The 20,852-nt window shown below is 38.2% G+C and overlaps 1 protein-coding gene across 2 annotated transcripts in view; it reads right to left on the bottom strand.

Annotated features, from left to right (window-relative positions):
• The window catches only part of hdac7a (histone deacetylase 7a), a 95,212-nt gene extending 74,639 nt beyond the window's left edge, over positions 1 to 20,573 (bottom strand). For both annotated transcript variants that reach the window (XM_081608587.1, XM_081608588.1), the window contains exon 1: positions 20,349 to 20,573. The gene's annotated coding sequence lies outside the window, so the exon portion shown is untranslated. The remainder of the gene's footprint in view (positions 1 to 20,348) is intronic.
• Between the last annotated feature and the right edge of the window lie 279 nt (positions 20,574 to 20,852).

Genomic DNA, 20,852 nt, shown 5'->3' with positions numbered 1-20,852 from the left:
TAACTTAATACTCTGCAAACCAGACCCTAAACTTAAAGTCTGAGTTGAGTTTTTTCCCCTTCATTGATGACACTTTTATTACATACATTATATGTATCATGGTAATTCAGGGTGAGTTATTTTTAAATGAATATCCTTGTTGGACTTTTATTTAAGTGTTATTCTCCTTCAAGATACATTTACCTAACACTGGAATAAATGAAATGTACATTATGTAGCAAAGGAAATTAGATGATCGGACATATATCCATTATGGAGATGATCGGTTTTGGACGGGCGATGTGCCCTTATTGCATAATAAATACTAAAGAATGGCTGCTATCATTAACGGTACAGGGAAGAAGCTTTTAGTTATCTTGTTTTGCTAGCAAAATCGTTAGCTAGCAGCTAGCTAATAGCACATCAACAGCCTAATGTCTGTATGATAAAAATACTGAATAGATAGATAAGAACAGTTTCTCCTCACCTGGCTGTCTCCTCCCGCTCAGTAGTTCTTCAGAGAAAGGCAGACGCAGAGGCCTGTCAGTGTCTGTTGTATTTCATTACCTCTCTGCTTAAACCGCGACTCCGAGCTGAAGCAGAAACGATACTTTAACGTTTTCCGTCATCCAACAAGTAGCAAGTCTACTTCACTTTATTCAACAAAAACGTTTTTTTTATTCACCAAAAACTGTTCTGTAATCTGTAACGTTCGCTACGTTGAGCTCCAGTTAGCCACCTTGTCTCACTGCGCGAGAGGCAACTGCGTCACAGGCAAAAGGTCAAAGGTAACAAGGTGACCAGAGGGCTTATTATGTTGTACAAAAAAATAAAACTAAAATAATAATAATAATAATAATAATAATTTTAGTACATGTTATGTGTCACAAGAGGGCTTAGAAAATAATAATACAAAAAAATAAAAAATAAATAAAAATTGACCAAAAGGGCACTTGGGGGCAAGGAGCAAAAAGGGCAGGTGCTCAAGCACCCCCAGGCCCCCTCTCTGCACGTGCCTGATGCAGTCTGAATCACATCCGGTTTGAAGCCAAAAATAACAAAAACCACAGGGTGACAGAAAAGCAGCACAGCAGGCATCCGCCAGCAGGGAGCGAGGAATACATCCATACACTCTCTCTCACACACACACACGCGCTTGCACACGGGCACACACACATGCCATCCAGCACTGGTCAGTTGCTTTTTTCCATTAACAACATCTAGAAAAGGTTATTTCTTGCACAAAAAAGTTTACATACAGTACAGACAGTGGTTTCTTTCACTCAGTAAACTTCAAAAACTTATCAGAATAATTTTATGCTAAATGAATGACTGCATAGGGAAAAATGATAAATGATTTCCTGTCAAAAAATAATGCAGAAACCTGGGGGAGTATGGGTGGTGTAGGGGTGGATGGGCACCCCGATTTACGGAGGTTCTACACAGCTGTCTGGGGTTTGGTTTCCTTCCATACCATTCTCACTGCAGGCCTTCCCCCACCTTCTGTCTGAGCCCACTCTGTGTCTGATCACTGTCAATAAAGGCCCACTATAAGATTTTTCACATTTTGTATTATGAACTCTATGCGTCTTTTTGGGATTCCTTTTGTCATAAACTAACATCACTACCAATAAGAAGTGATTTGGAAGGAAAACCATGATTTTCTTTTTGCTTGCAAATAATCTGAACTGTGGCATAAATGTTGTATTTGGGACCCATATGCCTGTGTAACAAATTATCTTTATAGGTTCATCTTTTGTGTAATTTAGGGTGATTTAGCACTTGATGGTCCAGTAGACTCTGTTCCATTGGGGACCAAAATTACAGCATTTGTTAAATTTTCAGCTCCTGCGGTTTGCATTCACGCTGCAGTGTGTCAAACCAAATAAACTAGTAAAAAAAAAAAAACTGTTTCTCCTCCTCGCCTGGGGTGGTGCTACACCAAGAACAACTGAAGGGAACATGAAGACCTCAGAAGACTGCATGCAACTTCCTTCTTCATGAAATGTAACCAAAAATGGAGTGGCATCAAATTTTAGTGGTTTTATGATTTCTATTTTGTCTTTGGTAAAAGACCACAAGCCATTAGTCCTCCTAGCGCGAGACTAGCACATTTGTTTGGTGGTCCTAGTAACCCGACAGGCCGGACAAGGGAATATTAATCATATCAGCAAGAAGCCAGTAAGTGTGGAGGAGTGAGAGGCAACTATTAGTCATGTGCTCCACATACCTGACCTTTATGGAACTTTTTGAAGTACATGCAAGTCATTATGTGTTTTGGAAAACTAACACTTATCACGTCGAACAGACCATTCATTGTCTTTGTGTCAGACAGTGTTGTCAGCAATACAGAATCTCTACAAGGGACTGTTCTCTCTCCCTTCCTCTTCACGCTCTATACATCCAACTTCAGGTATTGCACCAGTCATTTCCAGAAGTTCTCAGACGACTCAGCTGTGGCTGGTTGTGATGAGACTGAGTACATGCCTGCTGTGAACAACTTTATCACATGGTGTGGGCTGAGCCACCTGCAGCTCAATGTGACAAAGACCAAGGAACTGGTGGTGGATCTGAGAAGGAGGACCAGGATGCCGGCGACCCCTGTTACCATCCAGGGGGTCAGTGTGGACATTGTGGAGAACTATAAGTATCTGGGTGTCCACATTGACAAAAAACTGGACTGGGTCAAGAATACTGACGCTGTGTACAGGAAGGGCCAAAGTCGCCTCTACTTTCTGAGGTGGCTGAGGTCATTCAACATCTGCCAGACTTTGCTCAGAATGCTCTATGACAGTGTTTTTCAACCACTGTTCCATGGCACACTAGTGTGCCATGGAAATTATTCAATTTCACCTACGGTACCGTATTTTCCGGACTATAAGCTGCTACTTTTTTCCTAAGCTTTGAACCATGCGGAATGTATTCCGGTGGCTTTTCTGTGGATTTTTCTTCAACCACTAGGGGGCTCTCTAGCAGAAAGTGAATCATTAGAAGTCAAAATTATAAATCAAAGAAGAACGCAATTTTCAACCACATGCTGGCAGCAGGCACGACAGAGAAATGTTTTCAAACTAATATGATGCAGATTTTAAGTTGAGGGCTGTCGATCTGGCACTATAGGAGGGAAATAGAGCCGCTGCACTTAAGCTCAGTGTGAACGAAACCATGGTTCGGCTTTGGAGACGGAGTGCTGCGTCCAGCAGATTTATTAGGACGCAGCCTTCTGCTGGGTCCTAATGGAAAACCAAGAGCAGCTTCCAGTTTTTTTTTGTTTTTTTTGTTTTTTCCAAAAAAAGGAAGGTGCTAGTATGGTGCGCTCTATAGTCCGAAAAATACGGTAATTGGTTTTAAAATATTTTTTGAAAATTAATTATCTGCAAATAATGCCATCTTCGAGTGTCTGCTGTAGTAGTAGCGGCGTAATCATGTAATTTTCTTACCACTAGATGGCAGTAGGTACAGAGCATTTTACAGTAAAACGAGAATGGGGTATAGGCCACGAGAGGTGGTGACGTATTTCCGTTTGAATTTATGCCACATAGATTGGTTCCGGGTCCTGCTTGCTCCTATTGTTTTTACCCAAAGCTGCAAGATCTGTACCATGAAAAATACGCAAAACTTAAAATATCTGTGAGCTACTGGTACAACAATCGAGTTTTGTGGTGTGCCGTTGTGTCCAGTAATTAGCCGGTACCATCCAGTGCTTAGTTTTTTTCATTTTCCTGCTGATATCAAGGCGACAGCGGACTGTAGCCAAAACTTGGCCACTACAGCTAACACCCGGTTTGTAGCTACCTGCTATTTCAAAGCTTGAGGATATTAAAGATCCAGCGTCGGAAATGGGAAGACGGAGGTTAAAAGGGAGCTGTACGTTCTTCGTCTACTGGAATAATTTGTTGGAGGCAAATAATACCGGAGGAAATCCACTGCTACGGGAACAGACTGAGAAAAGAGGCAGCGATTCGGCACGTGTGTTGATGCGTTTGTGTTATACGGAGTATGAAATTATTTTTAGGCAACTCCTTAGCTTTTTTTATGTGACAATTATTTAAAATACATTTAACATGCAGTCGGAGCGACGAGCCCCTCCGATATCGAGCAGGTAATTTAAGAACAACCGAGAGCAGCAACGCTTCAGCCCGAACTAGTCAGTCAGATTAAAGTCCAAAAGCTTTGCTTTACAGCCGTTTAAGTGGCACCGACCCACATAAAAAAACCACAGAACAAATGGTACAAATCACGTATTTCCCGAATCCCAAAAATATGACATCTACCTTTGCTGTTTCATAATTATAATCCACGTTAAAGTGAATTTTTCCACTTGGCTGCTATAATCTGTTCTTGCGTTATACAACGTAATTTCTCTTTTTTTCCCCTCTGAGATTCTGCTTAGAAAATGAGGTTATGACTGCATTTTGTTTTTAAAATGGTAAATTTATGTTTGCCTCGACTTTTATAAACTAATGCCTCTTATATGCATCATTTTTTGTATTACTGTTGGTGCAGATATTAGGCGAACACGGTGCTTTGCCTGCTAGTAGTTTAAATTAATTTCAGCTGCACATTTTCAAGAGTATTCAGATTTTAACATGCATTTTCTAAGTAGTATTTTAGTTCACTCTTACTCAGTAACTTCAGTGACAACTCTGAAACTTTTTTTTTTGCAGTTTCTTTGTGATACCAGAACTATTTCACTTAAACATTTAATTTCCTGAGATAGTCAATTTATTTTCAAGCAAAACTCTCAAAAAGAGCTGAGGATTTATTAGTTTTGATTATGTTTTGCAGCTAAATATGGACGCTTATTAGTTTTATTTTTTTGTTTGTAATTTTTCAGGTTTGCATCGCAACACCTCGTGATGCGTTTCTGAGCCTTGATCACTGTGCCGATTAGCTTCCCACTGGATCTAAGCACCTGGACCAGCATAAAATCGCTCCGTGGACTGATGGACAGCATCCATCAGTCCACGGTCTGCCAGATCATCACAACGTGGACTAACTTTTTATTTATAGTACTTAGTTAAACTATGATCTTGAAACCGGAGCACCAGATATGCAAAAATCTACCTGCAGACTTTATTGGCTACCCTGACACTGCAGTCATCCTGGACGGGGCTGAGCTGGGCTTCCTTTCCTCCAGAGTGACGAGTTTTCATCACCAGTAAAGGCAAAACAAGTCTGATGTCTGATTAGCTGCTAGGAAGTATATTATATATTCACTGTTCATTTTGCTATCCTGTTTGTACCTACAATTAAATTTAATCTCATTTGTAACACTCTACATTTCACAAACCTTTTTTTCCCCATTTCTTGGTGTTTACGTTATATCAAGTATTTGCATGTAGATCAGGAATTCATGTGAGATGTAAAAATGCAACACATTTAGGTTATACCAGCAAAGAAGTAATATGTAGTTAGTCATATAATTTAATATGCTGAATAAGGCTGGATGATACAAGATTTTTTTTCATACCAGATTTGATTTTAATCGATTCCTCCTGTTCTCAATTTCTATAATAAAATCACAGAAAATACTTTAAAAAATGCCTTTATTTCAATCATCTGTTCTGTGAGTTGTATAAGGGAGCATTACGGTCAGGATACAAGAATTTTTAATTGCAAGAATGCAGTCATCATTTCAGCAGAATAAAGATGAAATTTTATAACAATGTCTTAAAATTATAATAAGTCATTTTAATGAGAAATAAATATTCAGATTGATCTGATGTAACCAGCTCAGTCCATGTGGTTCTGACATTTGTCAGTAATCAAGAGGATGTACATTTCCACCTCATCTGACCAGGTAAGATTAAGGTAAAAATAAAAAAATACTGTATAAACAAATACTGTATACAAAACGGAAAAAGAGCAACTGACAGAAATACTTTCTATATAAAGAAAAGCAAAAAACGTTAATAGCAGGAGAAAAGTTGTTGGCAACAGTAGCTCAGCCAATCTCTCCCTCCAGGAAGCCATCAAACTGAACTGTCCAACTCCAACTATAATAAAGATAAAAAAGAGAAAACGGAAAGTTAAAATAATAATGCCAAATTAATAATTCAGATCTAATGCGTTCTGGAATCTATTGACATTTTACAAATTTCACAAATCAATTAGAAGGTTTCACAAATGTTTTATTTATTCTGCTGTTAGTACAGAATAATCTAGTTAGGTTTGAAATGTCTAGGTGTTGTTTTTAAAATACAACACATTAAAAAAGCTCAAGATAGTAAAAAATTAAGTGTAATCGCCCTTTAGCTATTTTCCGAATGAGATGCTACATTCGGAAGCTAACTTCAGCTTCGACTGATAGCTTGGGCACAATACAGACAGATCTATATATGTTTATATCTATATCTTTATCTATCTATACAGCATAGATATGTGGATTGTACAATGCACAGATAATCAAAACACTTAACATTTACATAGCACCTTTGTAAGCTTGTCCCTGTTAGCTACGTCAGACATATGAGGCATTATGATGAATACAAACGATTTATTAACTTACCTTCGAAGTTATTGTGAAGTTTTGACACATCCAGCTTAAATCCTTTGTTGTTGTTGTTGGAGCGTTTCAGGACGTCTGAATAATTCTATAGGTATCGTTAATAGTCCTCCAGGACTGAGGAGAGACTGTTCACATACTGTTGCCTGTTCACCGGAAACATTCTATGTGGCATAAAAATGCGGAAGTGCTAAAACGGAAGTCCGTGGCATATACCCCATTAGTGATGCATGAATGTTACAGGTAGCGGTGAGAGCATTGTATCTAGCAAGACTGAGACGACAGTGATGGAAAAGACAGTGAAGCTCAGCAGTAGTTGGAAAAAACATGGCTACATTTCCCACAACATCTCTGTGTGAAGTGAGCTTCTCAAGCCTGGTTACTATAAAAACTAAAAACAGAGAGAGACTGAGATGTTGAGAAAGAGCTTTGTCTTTCTTCAATTTCTGCCAGTAAATCAACTGTTTTCATCCAAACATGCACAGGTTTCACACCAGGTGGGTAAAATATACAGATATGGACATTTTGTACTTGCAACTCTTCATATTGTAACAGTGAATATGAAGTGAAATGTTTCCCAAATATTATTGCTTCTTTCAGAATAAGAATTATTTTCTGTATTCCGGCTAAAAGATGCTTGTGGATTAGTTTGTAAAACACTTTGAAGTTTTCTACAACTTCTTTAAATTTAACACCACAGTGTTGTGGCTGTTCAGGTGTATTTTTGAAGTGGATATGTTAAGTGCAATTTGAAATAAGAAATGTAAAATGTGATAAAAAATACATTTTTGTGTTTATTTGATTCCTATTCAAGACACTTTGATAAGAATGACTATATATGTAATATAGGCGGCTACAGAGTATCTTTGTTTACATTTTTGGTTGGTGGCGTGCCTCGTGATTTTTTCAATTAAAACAGTGTACCTTGGCTCAAAAAAGGTTGAAAAACACTGCTCTATGAGTCTGTGGTTGCCAATGCCATCCTGTACAGCACACCACAGCATACAGACTGAACAAACTGATCCAGAAGGGCAGTAACGTCGGGCAGTTCTGGTGTCAAAAGAACACAGTAATGTCAGAGAGAAGGATCCTGTCCAAGATGCAGGCCATCTTGGACAACGAGTCTCATCCTCTCCATGACTTGCTGGCCGGATACAGGAGCACCTTCAGCCAGAGACTCATTTAACAAAAGTGCACCACACAGCGACACAGAAAATCATTTCTGCCTGCAGCCATTAGGCTTTACAATGCCCAAGTCTGAGCTAATTAATTCAATTTTTTTTTCTGTACTTGTTTATAGATTACGTATTTATTGATTGATATATTTGCATGTGCATGCTTGTTATTTATTTATTTACATATATTTAGTCATTTTGAACTCTCATCACTCTTAGGTGTATACATACACTGCTCAAAAAAATAAAGGGAACACTTAAACAACACAATATAACTCCAAGTAAATCAAACTTCTGTGAAATCAAACTGTCCACTTAGGAAGCAACACTGACTGACAACGGGACCCTCGTCGGGTCAATCAGTTATTTGTGGGTTAAAATCTGCTAAAAAAAAAAAAAAAGCTATGGTTTTGTACCGTATCCATTTCTAAGAATTAATAAAAAGACATTTGAAAGAATAAATGCATGAAACGCATTTAATTATTTTTCATGCTCTTAACATTCAAGCACTGCTTACAATCTATAAATCACATCAATAAAATAAATACATGGTTGCAATGTTACCAAATATGGAACGAGGGGGAGAGGTATTGATAAGGAGAAAACGGTCCAAAACTGAAGCAATGTCAGCTTGTGCAAAGAAAAAAACTGCAGTGTTAGAAACCTCATCAGTCATTCTTCAGATATAAATTAAAATTAAGTGATACAGTTAAAAACAGCCAGTCTGACGTACGCGGTGTTTTTTTCGGTACTATATGGGGCAGGATGTGGTCAACTGTGTGCTACAAAGTTGCCTCCCACCTGCAGAGACGTGCTTCAGCTTCTACACAACTGACACCAACAAGTCTGTAGAAAACTGGAAAGCCGAGACTTTACTCTGTCTCACATTCATATGCCAACATAAGACGTTACGAGGTCAGGTTTCTTTTTTTACTAGCGTAAACATGAATGAGCCTCCTTTTATGTAACGTTGAATGATAAGACCCCTAATTTCTTGTAATTAGGGAAGATAGAAGTTTCGGTGAATTGCTCGTACTTTCCTGAACCAAATATCTGGAAAAAACTGAATTAACACAGAGGCAAGAGAACGAAAGGTCACAGAGGAAAAGAAGAGGAGGGATTAGATGGGGGAGAGAATTGTAATAATGTTTGGCCTTGGTCTGCCAGCGGGGTCCTTCCCCTTAAGAAGCCAGAAGGAATGCAAAGAATGCTGCATTAGAGGCAGAGAGAGCAGATGAGAGGGGGAGCAGTCAAGGAGTAGAGCAGGAACAAGAAACGAGGAGAGAGGAAAGGAAGAAGGGAAGGAGCCGGGGAATCCAGAGTAAGACGACATAATGAAGTTAGGGAGAGAGAGATAGAAACGAGGAAGAGGTTTCTTGTCTCTGCTAGGCTAAGTAAACACAAGAGCAAAGAAGATAAAAATAATAAGCCTGGAAAATATTTGGAAAGAGAAAAAACATGTAATCTCTGCATGTTTGTATTTTCTGTGCTGATGGACATCCACGTACACGTGTGTGTTTACATATTTGAGTCTCTGCCTGAAAGACGGAATCGGGGTGTGTGTTACACCACAAAACAAAATCTTGCCATGTAATTTTAGTCTAGTGTCTAGTGCAAATATCTTAGTACTCTTGAAATAAGATTAAACTAATTTACAAGTAACTTTTCAATAAGATAGGAGATTCTTTTTTAGAAACAATTCCTTAATATTTATAAAAAGTTCCAATGGTACATTATTTCACTTTTAACAAGACATTATTCCCATAAATCTGCCAATGGAACTTGTACTTTTTAATCAATATTAAGGGTTGACTTAAAACAAGCTTCTACTTGCTGAATGCTGAACAGTTACTTGTAAAGTAATTAGTTGTATCTTATTTGAAGTGTAATAACATTTATACTAGAAACTAGACAGAAATACTTGGTATCACTCTGCGTTTTGCAGTGTAGTTAGTTTCTGGTAATGTCAGCATGGAACATTTCTCACTTTCAAGAAAGAGAAGATTTTTTTCCTCTTTTTTAGATCTGCCCCAGCTAGCTGATGAAACCTGCAGAAGTTACAGGTCTGCTTAAAGTAACAAATGCGCATAATGCTGCTATTAAGGAAGATTACACGTTTACACATCACGGGTCTGGTCTCCCTGAAAATGTGCTGAAGCCGCAAAATAAAACTCTGTAGCGAAGGGATTTAAAATTTCAGGCATTATCTTGCCATAAAGCGTATAATTTCTGTAAAAGCATAAAATTTGTAGTAGCATCACTGATTTAGACATCAGCCTAAACCGCAGCCTTGCAGTGCAAAGCAACACATGTTTGAAGCTGGTTGTTAAGGTTGTCATAGTCTGCTTCATATAACCTTTAAAAAATGTCTTTTACATATGTTTTTTAAAACTGTCACCATCGTGATGGTTTAATATGAGATAGATAATCTGTGAAAAGATTAATATCTTCCACTTCCTCCCTGAGCTGCTAAAACTACATCCTTTATCGCTGGACCTGTATCCATTTCCTCCCTTTTTACCTGTTATTTGTGACATTTAACAGTTTATACACAAGTTTATAAGTGCCGAGAAAGTAAATCAAGATTAGGAAGTCAGACATCAATAAAAATCTGAAATTGATATAGGCCAGGAAAAAGGCCTAATCAGTGCAGATGTTTCAAAACCATCATAAATTTCTGCTGCTGGCTGAAATCCTTAGCGCTGTCAATCACTCTCTACTCACCCTTTCCACTTGTTCTTTGCTAGGCTACAGCTGGTTCACCACAACATAGCTAGTTAGCGTGGCCACTAATGATTGCGGATAAATGGATTCCCTGGATGGATAAGTCATTTTTACTCCACTAGCATAAGGTTGATTGATTGCGCTAAGACCCTCCCCCTGGTCCTGATTGGTTGTTTTTGACAGGGAGCGGTGCATTTTTTCATAAAGCAATAGCAGCACAGGGAGGAGTTGGATGAGATCCTTTTTTTAACAGACTGTCTCAAAACATACTGCACAACATAATGGCAGTTTTAATTATTGTAGAAAATATATTTTTGTAAATGTTACATACTGCAGCATTAAAGTGAGTTATAAATAAGATAGTATTGCATTGCATTGTACTGTAATATTGAACCAATAAATAAATTAAAATTTGTACTTGGTGGAAAAAAGGATTAGACTGAAGATACTAAACTCTTGGTTTCACACAAATGGTAATTTACAGTCAGATAGGCTGAAAGTCAAAAACAGAGATGATTAATCATTTATCTATATTTGTTTCGTCTTTCCATTAATCATAATGTATGAAATGGGAACATAGTAGCACTTTTTGAAAAATTCAGTTTTTCCCCATCAAAGTGATTTTTGTTTTTGCTTGTAAGTGCTGTCAGATATTATCAGTGTTTCAATTGAAAGCTACAAAAATCGGAAGCCATTGGAGGATTTAGTCACATTTTTGATTCTATGCAGATCTTTAAATCAATGACCAAAAAAAACTATATTTAAAGAGTAATCAAAAACAGACATGTTCCTAAACAGGCTGTGTATTTTTTTAGTGTGTTCAAGCTGTTCCCATGGTGTGTGACTTTGAAGAGATTAGCCCCACAGAGGGCCCCGATGACTTGTGCACAGAAAAACAGCAAGTTGCTGACTGACATTTTCCACGACTTTACAACCATATCATCACTTCTTAAAACGCTCACAGTTCAGAGAAAGAAATGTTTACCTCTTTTTCATTTTTTTAATCAACCACCACCTAAATTGTTAATCTCAAAAGAGAATTTTGGTGATAACAAATCTGAAACTGCTTAATTTTTTATTTGAAAGTATTGTTAATTTTAAGCTAATTTGAACCTGTTTAAAAAAAAAAAATCTGTTAAACTGAGTGAACTCAGGCTCAACGTCCACAGCAAAGAAAAAACGAGTGTGTAATGAAAAGCTACAGATCTTTTACACCCTCGGAATATTTAGAGCTTTTAAGTTGGCCAAAACAAAGCAGGAAGCCATGGCAACCACAAGAAAATCCCGGATATATCTCGGCAGCAGACACCCATGCAGAGAGAAACTCTCAATATTCTAATCGCATCAAAAGTCAGCCCTTATAACACCCACCAATCTGAACAACAACAACCCTGAGAAGCGTGAGCGTATGACTAGGAAACACCCAGACAGGTCTAAAAATATCTCTAAACTCATTCCTCATCTCTCGTTTTCAGCCCTGCACTGTTTTCACCTTTGTCATGATGCAACCCAACAGTAGGAAAGAAAAAAAAGAGATAAGTTAATGTTCCTCTACGGAAAATATCACCTTACCGAAGAGCACATGAATGTGAGAACAGTAGACATGACTAAATGATGGAGAGACTAACGAGTATTCAACCAGAACCGTTGCACAAGGGGAAATTCAACGTCTCACTGAAGGGGAAAAATTACTTGTTGGAAGCATGTTCAGTTGACACGATAAAACTGATGATGCATTATCAAAATGTGTTTGAAAATGTGGCGATAGTTGCAGGGTACTGGAGCACTACTTTTCCACAGTACCGTCCAATTCTAGGGGTTTGTTGCTTCTTGGTGACAAAGTTGTGAGTTTGTTTGGATTCAGGAGGCCTAATTAGGCTGCAAGTGAAGCAACACAGTCACATGGACTCACAAGTAGACTGTTTACAATGCTGTTTTTGCAACCTGCCATCCTTCAGGGAGTCATTTAAACAAACCCAACTGCAGCCTTTGTTCAAATTTGAGCAGAACACCATGGGAGGAAATGTTGAACTTCTGCTGAGGTTTATCGGAAAGGGCTTAAAACCTATTTATACTACAAAAACACAAAATCTTACCAATTATTTTAGGTCTAGTCTGTAGTGTAAATGTCTTAGTAAAGTTGAAATACGCCAAAGCAAATTTACATGTCACATTTCATCAAGATAGAGCATTGGTCAGAGTAAATATTTCCTTAATATTGATGAAAAGGTAATAGTTCTGTTGGCAGATTATTTAATTTATAACTTGGGAAAATGTCTTGTTAGATTAAAATAAAAGGTTTTTAATCCCTCATAGCAGATTTGGGTTTATTTAGTTCACTTGAATATTTTTTAAAGGTTTTATAGGCTCCAGTGGCCTTTTTTTGATAGTGAATTGACAGGAAAGTGGGTAAGGAGAGAAGGTGGAAGACATGCGGCAAAGGTCACCAGGCCGGGAATCAAGCCTGCAGTGACCGGGTCAAGAATTAAGGCCTCCATATGTGGGTTGTGCTTAACCCCTGTGCTATCACAGCACCCCTAGTTCAGGGGAAATTGATGCATTTCAACAATATTTGTGGAAAATAATTTTTTCTTTTTTTTTTTTTACATGATAATTTTTTTCTGTGTTACAAAAACATAACATTTCAACAGGAGGGTGTACACTTTTCAGAGATAATGTAGCATTTTAATTCTTTAAAATTAAAGTTAATGTTACAGAATTGAAAAGTTTTAATTTTTTTTTAAATACAAACAAGTTCTTTTTAATTTAAATTAAATTTTATTTTTTTTAATTACAGTTACTTTTTTTTATTATTATTATTATGATTCCGTTTCAAATAAAAGCAACTACAGCAGGTTGAAATGTCTATTACCATAAAAGTTTTATTCTGGAGTATGTCCAAAATAAAATACTATTTCATGTTTCATTTAGAGTGCAGATGGGTTGCTGCATTAGTTTTTATTTAATAAATGATATTTTTAGACTTGGTCTATTCGTAATGTCCCGGCTGAGACAATTTCACACACTATTCTAATGAACATGCAGTGACACATGTAGGGGTTTTCCATCAAAGCAGTTCTGGTGTCAAAACCCAGTTCATAAGGCAATGAAGTTCACACTGAACTGAAAACAAACTGAACTGAACTGATCGCAGTGCAGGGAGACGGTTTGAATGAATCCCATGAGCTGGTTTTCACTGTTAACAGATGTCTTAAAATTTCCGGTCTCAGTTGGAAAATGCTGTTTCACACATCGGTTGGTGTTTGTGTGAAACACAGATTGGAATTTTGTGAATGACGCCGATATAAACAACCAACTGGTGTCTGTAAACACCAGCTGGGCTTGTTCATAAAAATGCTGACTAATTCCTCTTGATTCACCAGACGGTTTTGTCCTGAATTAAAGTAAAACATCCTGTCACTTCCAAATTTTCTATCTATAAATAACTGTTTATGGTTTACCATAACTGTTGTAAGAGTTCATCTTGTGAAAACAAATAAATGAATGTGATTCAGTTGATATCACGGATTTAAATCTAGTCCAGATTTTTTTAAAGGTACAGTATAATGTATTTTCCAGGCACACTGTGCCATTTTATACAACTATCAAGTAACTACGCAAAGACTGCTATATAGGTCAAATATTGCTTAAATGAAATCTTACTTTGTAATTTAATGACTTGAAATTGGGCCTCTCTCTATTCTCTCTCTATATAAAAGTCCTGTTCTTTCTGAAGCTCCACCTTCAGGAAGTCATCATAACATGGCTCCTCTATTAACCCTTTAACAAAGTTTTTACCAGCCTTGCAAAGTGAAGCAGCTCATATTATTAGTTCAGCAAATGTGCAGTTCCACCAGCTGTTTGCTAATTGTTGCTGGCTAGTCTGCAGGAGCTGAATGGGGGAGTTATGGGGGAGACCTGCTCTGTGAGGCAGAAGCTCAGAGGTTTGGAAACTGTAACTCAGAAGAGGAGCTGCGTCTTGAAGGCGGGGCTAGGTCCATCCAGGCGTTTTGAACAGCTGAATGGTTGCCATGGAGATTAACTGGGGTTTGCGATGAGCCTTTCTGACTAAGTCTACAGGTTTATATCTACCATTCTGGCAGAAGAATATTATTTCCAAGCAAATAAACCAGAATGTATTTAATCTTAGAATCTTCCTCTTAGATGTGCGATGAAAGAAAAATCTTCTACCCTTTACTATAGCTCTGTGATTATTTGGTGGTGCAAGAGATTGAATAACTTTGTTGTGATTGGGTCTTTGGAAAAGCAACAGATCTGCATGACTTCAGCAGCTGATAGCATTGGGCAGAGTCCCATTCCTGTTCAGAGATCTGAAGCAGCCAGATTAAAAAAACTGAAAAACGTAGGAGTGGTTCTGGGATCATTTTTCAACTCAACTGTTTTCTTAGCTCTCAGCCAGATAATATCAATGTTATGTTTGACTATGATTCTAATAAAACAGGGATGATTCATAATCTTCACACACAGCCTGTCTGGCTAAGATAAGATGCAGGAAAATAAACTAGCAGGGAAATTTGCCTTGGCAAAGTGGATACAAGTGGATGGTAACAGCATAAAACATCTTCGTGCTTAAACTGTACACTATTCCACACTACGAGTTTATTAGGAGATGGAGAACAGCATATCTGTGTCTACTATCTATCAATGATGAATGATGAACTTGGGTTTTCTCCAGGGCTTTCAGTGAAAGCTTACACTTCTCCTCGCTGCTGTGCCCTCTCTGGGAAACTTTAGAGAGCGTATGAGGGAGAAACAGAGACAGATGACTTTTCCTCGCAGGATATCCTGTTCTAAGTTGAGCTGCCGGGCCTATTCTGACCCCTCAACCCTTCTTGACTCCTGACCCCACCATAGTTTAAGCTCACATCCCCAATATTTCCTAATCAGCTCAAATCTCTTAGTCTCCTCGCAAGCTTTGTTGTTGTCTTTGTTATCTCTTAGGTTTGGTTTTCAATGGCTCTGATTGGAAAGCAGCACAAAATCTTACCAAGTATTTTTGCTCAAGTTGCTATTGAAAATCTCTGTGCACTTGAAATAAGACAAAACTAACTTACAAGTAGCTTTACAGCAAGATACAAGGGCTTGTTATAAGTCAGTAATTCCTTACTGTTTAAGAAAAATGTACAGATATAACTGGAATAATATGTCAGTGGAACAAGACATTAAAACTAATATTGGAAAATGTCTTGTTACATTGGCAGAATATTTCACTTTCAAAAAACAATTTCATCAATATTAGGGAATGATTGACTTAAAACGAGCTCTTATCCCACTGAAGACTTATTTGTAAGTTAGTTTTGTCTTATTTCAAGAGTACCAAGATATTGTCACTGGAAACTATACAAAAATATTTAGTAAGATTTTGTACTTTTGCAGTGTAGAATTAATGCACATATAGCTGCTCATTTTGTTTGGATGACTATTTTACACATAGTCCAAAAATATTAAACTTTGCACTAGAATTGTCCTGTTATGATGCTATTTATTTACTGATATACTTTAATAAACTTACAAGACCTTCACAGAATTCTGCATTAAACTAAAAATCACAGTGTAATAGTGTTTTTAATTTTATTTATTAGTATCAGAGTAAAGTGGGCCAAATGCAAACTTTTACTGATTTTGATTTGTTAAAAAAATATGTATTTTCTTTCTGCCTACCACACCATGAAATGTTTCTCTGTCTTGACCTATCACATGAGATTCCAAAAACTTCAGTTTTTCATTTTAACATGACAGTTATACAAGACACAGTAAATGCAGGGAAATCCACCACTTGCACTTATTTTGACCATTTTTTCTTTTCCTGTCTGATAAATGACCTCATAAGCCACACAGCAGAAAAATAAAAAAACACAAAACACACACACCAAAAAGATTATACCCCTTGCCTGTGAATTCTTTCCTTATTCCATTCTAATAAAATCCCTAAATATTATGCTCACATCATAATTATCCTTGTTTTCCAACCACATATGTCATATAGTGGAAAGATTATTTTGGAATAACTTAGTAAGGAAAAATGTCAGCAAATTTTGGACAGCACCAAACAAAGAAAAATGAATACTAATATAATGTATCCCATCATTTGTTGTTTTCTGGCTCCACAGATAATTCATCCAAGTTGCAAACTGGAAAGTAGGTGCTGAACGGTTGTTTGCGTTTTTCTAAGCTCAATAGCGCCACCCTTGGCCTCTGTGGCCAAAGTTGGCGCAAACAAAACACACTGATTAGAGAAATAATTAGCCAATCTTCCTCTGACCTGAGAGCCAAACTCAGAGGTCAAAGAGGCATAAAATGTCCTGCTTCCCAGGTGCTTTCCTATAACAAAAAAAAATGTTCAGTGGAGCAACGACATACTGAAGTCATTGTCGGTGCAGAGGTGCTTGTGTGTGTGCATGGATGTGCGTGTGTGAGGTGGACAGAGCACAGCGTTTGTCCAGAGGGGCTGTGGTGGAAAAACAACACTTCCTGCTTCCTCTGGCAAGAGGAAGTGCTACCGTTGATGTCCCCTTATCGCTATGGACACACAGGCTGAGTGGAAGGAGGAAGGCAGAGAAGAGGAAGAGGAGGAGGAAGAGGAGCTGAGAGGTAGGTCAAGTAAGCTCGACAAAGAGGGGACTGAAGAGGCAGTCAAGGTTTGCTTTTTTTCTCTACTTTTGTTTGGAAATAAGAGAATAAAAAACATCTATGGAAGTAGGTGTTGCTTTTTGTTCCTTTCAAACTTGCTGGTTTATTTTGAAATAAAATGCCTTGCAAAAGTCTTCATAATTTCAAACTTTTTTATAATAACATTATAATAAATATAAATATAATAATAATATAATAATGTTAAGTGATAGTGTATTTTAAAATGGAGGGAAATATGTTTTCTTTTTCCTTTTTGATTTTATTTTGATAAAATGTGGAATGTTGTCTATTTCTTCTTTGAAATTTGTTCAGACAAATTAGACATCAATTTCCAACTTTTTCCCACTTCATTTCTTCAGGAAAGAAATCCATTGAGATGGTTCATCTATTTTAAGTATATCCTGGCCAAGGTAAAAACTAAGTACAAAAGCATCCAATATATTTAGATCTGAACTTTGACTAGACCACTCTAACATGTAAATATGCTTTGATCTGATGCATTCTTTTGCATCATAAAGATGCATTTTCTTTATTTACCTCCATTCAACTTTCTAGCAAATCTCAACAGCATATCTGTCTAGAGAAAAGCATCCCACACCATGTTGCTGCCACCGTCACATTTCACTGTAGGAGCAGTGTGTACAGTCAGAATGCAATGTTAGTTTTCTGACACATTGTTTCCTTTAACAATATTTTTCAATATTTTTTTCTTGCCAATTTTCCATGAGGAAGCGCACATTTAATAGCTTTCCTATGGATTTATGATTTAATCCTGCTTTTAACTTCACCACAACCGGCCTGTCTGCTCTGTTCCCTGATCTTCGTCATGTTTTTTTGTTCTCTAATACTCTAGCAAACCTCAGAAGCCTTCACAGAAAAGTTGGATCTCTACAGAGATTCAATTACACACAATAAGTGGTAAAATCATTGGATTTTTGGGGGGGGATTTAACAGAGTACATGGGGCTCAATAAAAATAATGCACGCCATTCTTTTTAGATTTTATTTTGCTTGACATCATTGACACTTTCCTACATAACAATAGGACTTCAGAAGGACTTTGCGCTGTTGCAAAATTTGGTTAAAATAATCTATGATCTCTTGCCAGGTTCTTTAAAAAAGACATCAAAGGAACAAAAATGTGGTATACACACATCATGCGCAAGTGTGAAAACTAAACTTTTGTTGTTTTTAGAGGGATTAGGAAGGTAAGTAGCAGTCAGGTCCTCAGCACCTATATCAGGTTTGCTGGTCTGGAGCATTCAGGTGTGTGCTAGCCCAAAGCCAAGACAAAAATATGACAGCAATTAAAGAAGCAATCACGCTTCTAAATAGTGGCTTTTTTGTTAACCTTAAAATTGGGTAATTTGACATTTCAAAAATAAATTTGCTTCATTAGAAACACAGCAGTTTTGAAAAAAAATAATTATGTAGAAAAACTCTTGAAAGGGTGAGGTGGTTTTTGGCCCCATCAAAATTTGTGTATTTTGTGATCAACAACGAGATGTACTACTGGTAAACTCAATGTAACCGAGTGGCCTTCCTTATCCAAACAACGTTTTACCCCTTGGCATTATGCAAGAAATTTTCCTGCGTTGTATAGTTTTTGGGGTCAAACTGGAATAGACGTAACTCAACTGGGATTTGATATGATAGGACTGAGCTCATAATCTAGCTATGCAAGTAACTTGGATTTGCTAGTCCTATAAGCCGCCTTAAGATAGTATGTGTTGTAAGTTATTTGAACTACACTTAATGGCCACAGGAACTCAGTATTTGCAGACTTTAAATCCATCATGAACTCCTCTGTAACTCAAAGTATTCTGCAGTCCAAGCCCGGACACCTGGTCCATGTTTGCAGCTTGGTTTAAACTAGATGCATCAATGGGAAAATGATTGAATACACGCAAGGTATGTTTTTTAAAAATTGATAATGATAAAGTTGTTTTGATGGCTTAAAAGTCAAATTCAAGACCTCTGCCTGATCTTAAAAAATATCTGCATAAATTCTAAGATATGTTTAAGTTTTTTCTGCTCCCTCATACAGAAATACTCATTTCATTTGCATTCATTGCACTGAGCTGAACATTTGTTTTGTGTTGATAGAAAGTAGAGTGAATGCTTACCCACAAGGTGAGTTGAGAAAGAAGCACTGTGTGACCACAAAGGTGAAATTGAAACAAGCACTGCTGGAATCTGGATCCATTTTGCAGAAACAAAGGAAATGTATCATTGTGTAGTTTATTATGAAGAATGAAAAGAGTGTAAACTAGGAAGACATCGACAGAGGGGGAGGGGGGAAAAGATGTTTGGGATCAGGGTGGGGAAGCTTTCAGCACTTGGGGATCGTCCCAGATAGACACAGGCTGCTCCCTCCCTTTACAAACAGCCCCTGACTTCCACTTCTTCTCCTCCCCTCTCTTTCTTCTGTCCATCTCTTCCTCGCCTGACACTTGCACCTCAAGAATTTGGAGACCACTCAGCAGAAAATGTGAACAAATAGACACTTTATGGATCGCTTTTCTTCTGACATTATATATATTTTTACCCCCCCTAGCCCTCAAACACATGGACCCCCCCACCACCTCAATCTCTGCCATTTCCAAAGTCAACACACCACTAAATGCTGGGCTGACTCACTTCCACTGTGGGTGGCTCTGTTTCCAATTTTCTCACCACCTCGGCCTCTCCACCACCTTGGAGGAAAAGAGGAAGGTTTTGTCCAGAATACACACACACACATGCACGCACGCACACACACACGCACACGCACGCACGCACGCACGCACGCACGCACGCACACACACACACACACACACACACACACACACACACACACACACACACACACACACACACACACACACACACACACACACGCAACACACACACACACACACACACACACACACGCACACATAAAAAAAACAGCCAAAGAGGCATGCAAAAAGTGACAAACATTATTTACAAATGTTAAAAGCATGTTTGCACAGATAAGGACATCCCAGAAGAGACGTGGGGGTTAAAAACCAAGCATGCATCTCCCACTTCTTTTGGAGTTGTGAAATGCTTGTCGCTGTTTTCCTTCCTATCTTTCTCTTTGGGGGAGCGTGGGAGCACCCTAAGAGTGCTGCACACAAACCGCAGGGCTCATACAACAGGAGGAAGCAGGTAACTTGAGTAACTCCAGCCAGCCGAAGCAAAGGAAGAGAAGGGAGAGAGGTGGACAGAGATGTATTTTGCATCTTTTGCTCCTCTCCAGATAGCAGCACAAACGTCAAATCTGACAGATTTCCCAGTTTCCTGCCTTACCAGTTTGCGTTGCACATCGTGGGGAGTGTGTTACGAAGTCTCATCAGTCATATTCACGCACGGTTCAATCCACAAAGCTCTGGAATGGAGACAAGGCACTCAAACAAGACATTCACAGTGGTCCAGGCGAAGTATCAGTTCCCTCTGGCCAAGTGTTGAGAAAGTGAGGGGCCGCAACAAAAGACGAAGAGGGAGGGAGAGACTGAGGCACGGCGTAAACGAGAGAGAGAGGGAAAGAGAGAAAGAGATTAACCTCTGAGAAGACGGGTGGACTCTCCCTCCCTCCCTTCCTCACACACACGCAAACATGCACACACATCAAGCTGGTTTGCTGACTTCTTGTGTTTTCTCTCATGTGCCAAGAGGAGGTAGAGAAAAAGAATAGGGAGAGCAAAGAGCATGTGTGTTCACAGTCATGAATGTGTGTTTGCATGCGTGTGTGGGTGTGGGTGTGTGTGTGCGTGTGTGTGTGTGTGTGTGCGTGTGTGTGCGTGTGTGTGCGTG

Source organism: Poecilia reticulata, chromosome 7 (genome assembly GCF_904066995.2).
Source record: "Poecilia reticulata chromosome 7, P_reticulata-male-v2, whole genome shotgun sequence".
NCBI classification, from domain to species: Eukaryota; Metazoa; Chordata; class Actinopteri; order Cyprinodontiformes; family Poeciliidae; genus Poecilia; species Poecilia reticulata.
The sequence above is the reverse complement of the archived record's forward strand: the minus strand, read 5'-3'. Positions and strand labels throughout refer to the sequence as shown.